This window comes from Furipterus horrens, unplaced genomic scaffold (assembly GCF_987537825.1).
Source record: "Furipterus horrens unplaced genomic scaffold, mFurHor1.1.pri manual_scaffold_1, whole genome shotgun sequence".
NCBI classification, from domain to species: Eukaryota; Metazoa; Chordata; class Mammalia; order Chiroptera; family Furipteridae; genus Furipterus; species Furipterus horrens.
Window position 1 is genome coordinate 59,081,712 of NW_028327171.1, and position 3,310 is coordinate 59,085,021.

Here is a 3,310-nt window from a genome sequence, read left to right on the forward strand (position 1 = left end):
CTCTGTAAAGCCTCAAATCCTAGTCAGTAAAATGTGAAGAATAAAATGATAAAGTAAGAGGAAATGCTTTTGACCTTGTGTAAAATACCTGATGTTTCAACCCTGTAGTGATCTGCATTTCCCTTTCACTCCCTACCATTTGGGGAAAGCTGCATATTTTCCTTAAGTACTTCTGCATGTGGAAAGTGGATAAAAATCTTGGCTAATAAAGAAATGAGGGGTGATCCTCCACTAGAGAAAACCCCTCCTTTCCTTCCTCAGATGGAGAGTCTCTGAGTAGTTTCTTCATCTACTCCGAGGGACCCAGAGTCTCTACCATTGAGGTAGGCCTGTAATGTTATGTATTATCCTATTAGAACAGTTTTTACTGTGTCCCACAGAGTTTGGAATGTTTTGTATTCATTTCATTTGTCTCCAGGTAACTCTTTACTTCTTGATCTCATTGTTAACCATTAGCTGTCTAGTAACATGTTATTTAGCCTTCATGTCTTTTTCAGTTTCTTATTCTAACTGATTCAGAGAAGGAAAACTCTGACTCCAAAAAACCTCCGCTGCCTTGCGGCATACCTCTTCAGGGGAAAGGCTAGGGGAGTAAACCCCGACAGAAAATCCGGAGCCGGAGTCCCTAAGGCGGTTTGACGTTGTAGTCAACACCGGCAACTCCTGCCGCGCACCTGAAGCCAAGCTGTATTGACTCCGTCTTTCCCTTGGACCCTTCAGCTGCGAAGAGAGGGGGGGTCTGCTGCATGGGCAACAGCAGACCCTCCATATCACCCTGCCCAGGCTCTGTAGCTTCAGCTTCACTGGAGAGGACACTCCAGCATCATCGCAAGATGTCGATTCAACACGGGAGGAGACAGATACCGTGTCACTCCCGAGTTGGACTGCACAGCCATTCTCGGCGGTGCAGATAGATTCTTAAGAAGCTACACCATCGTCTCTCGAGACGGACGGCTGCCGACGACGATTCTAACTGATTTCTATTTTCATACCATTATGGTCAGAGAAGATGGTTGATATGATTTCAATCTTCTGAAATGTATTGATAGTTTTTTGTGTCCCAGAGTCATCTATCCTAACAAATGTTCCATGTACACTTAAAAGAATGTATATTCTGCTGCTTTGGAAATAAATGTTCTATCTATACCATTTAAATCCATCCAGTTCAGTGTGTCACTGTTGCCTTCTTGATTTTTGCCTGAAAGATTTCTCTATTGATTTCAATGGGGTGTTAAAATTTTCTAATATGAGTGTATTGCTGTTGATCTCTCCTTTAATGTCCACCAAAATTTTGTTTATATATTTAGGTGCTCCTTTATTGGGTGCATATATGTTTACAGGGATTCTATCCTCTTGTTGGTTTTATCCTTCTAGTATTATGTAATGTCCTTCTTTGTCTCTTGCTATGGTTTTTGTTTTGAAGTCTATTTTGTCTGATATAAGCATTACTACTTCATCTTTCTTTTTATTTCCCTTTGCGTGGAATATTTTTTTTCTATCCTTTCAGTTTTAGTTTGTTTGTATTTTTGTTCTTATATGGGCCTCTTGTAGACAGCATATATATGAATCATGTTTTCTTTTCCATTCAGCTACTGTATGTCTTTTGATTGAAGCATTTATTCCTTTATATTTAAAGTTATTTTTGACATGTACTTATTTATTGCCATTTTTCTTTATACCTATGTTTCCCTTTCTCTCTATTTTCTTTTTTCTTCCTAAAGAAGGCCCTCTAACAATTCTTGCAGTACTAGTTTGGTGGTACTTTTTTTTTTGGTTTTGTTTTTGTTTTTTGTCTGTGAAGCTTTTTATTCCTCCTTCAATTTTAAATGATAGCCTTGCTGAATAGAGTCATTGTGGTTTTATGTCCTTGCTTTTCATCACTTTGAATATTTCATGCTTATCCCATCTGGCCTGAATTGTTTCAGTTGAGAAATCAGCTGACAGCCTTATGGGAGCTCCCTTGTGGGAAACTAACTGTCTCTCTCTTGCACCTTTTAAGATTTCTCTTTGTCTCTGACCTTTACATTTTAATTATGATGTGTCTTGGTGTGGGCCTCTTTGGGTTCATCCTGGTTGGGCCTTTCTGTGTTTCCTGAACTTATGTGACATTTTCCTTTACTAGGTTAGGGAAGTTTTCAGCCATTATTTCTTCAAATATTTTCTCAATTCCTCTTTACTTGGTTCATCTTCTGGTATCTCTATGATGTGGATATTGTTATGCTTGATATTTCCCAGTGGTCCCTCAGAATTTCCTCCTTTTAAAAAATTCTGTTTTTTTTTTTCCCTGTGCTTGGGTACTTAGTGTTATTTTGTCCTCTAAATTGCTGTTTTAATGCTCTGCTTTATTTAACCAGCTGTTGATTCTTTCTAGTGTATTGTTCATTTCAGATATTGTATTCTTCATTTCTGACTGGCCCTTTTTATGGTTTCTATGTCCTTTCTATGCTGTCTCTGCATAAGTTATCACTAAGATACCTAGTTTTGTTTGTCTCTGTGTATTAGGTAAATCTGCTATGTTTCCCAAGCTTATTATGAGGGCTTTCTGACATAGGTGTTTTGTGGGTCTCACTAGCACAGTTTTCAAGATCTGCTGAGCTAGATGCTCCAGAAATGTTTCTCATGTGGGTTATGTGACCCCTCCTCCTATTGTACTTGAATATTGAATGCTGTTGACCCAGGGGTTAAACTTAAAGCTGTCTTCTATAATCCTATGTGGAGTTAAACTCATGCTGTTTGAATATAAAGATAGACCTTAATCACCATGTATGAGTTGCTGGTCAGTTACCCCAGTGGTGGAGTTGTTCTCAACAGGGTCTTGTGCCTGCTGGGACCCCCTTTTGGATATACTATTTGTATGATTAGTTTGCTGAAGTTCTGCTGTGGTCTGAAGCCCACCACTGGTTGTATTGGTTGTGGGCCCACTTGGGTGAGGATACTGTGCAGGTCAATGTCAATCATTGTGTGTAGCCAGCCTTGGGCTACCTGTTTGGAGCTACCATGCTATTCATTGTTTGTGACTGCATCTACTTGGCCTGTATGTGTGTAGGATTGGCCAAGCTGTGTGCAAAGGTTGGCTTCCTGTAGCTCTGATCTGGAGGAAAGCAATAAAAGATCCAAAGCTCCTTGAAGTTGGCATCAATGTGCTGGCTACTCGGCCACCTTTTAAACATGCTTGTACTTCCTCTAGAGCCTCAGATGAAAGACTGTAGAGTAAGCTCAAGTTGACCATGGGCCACTGAGTCTTTCACATGATGCAAACTTGTAAGGTGGGATGAGCAGGATTGGGAGGGTCGGGCTAGTGAATCCCCTA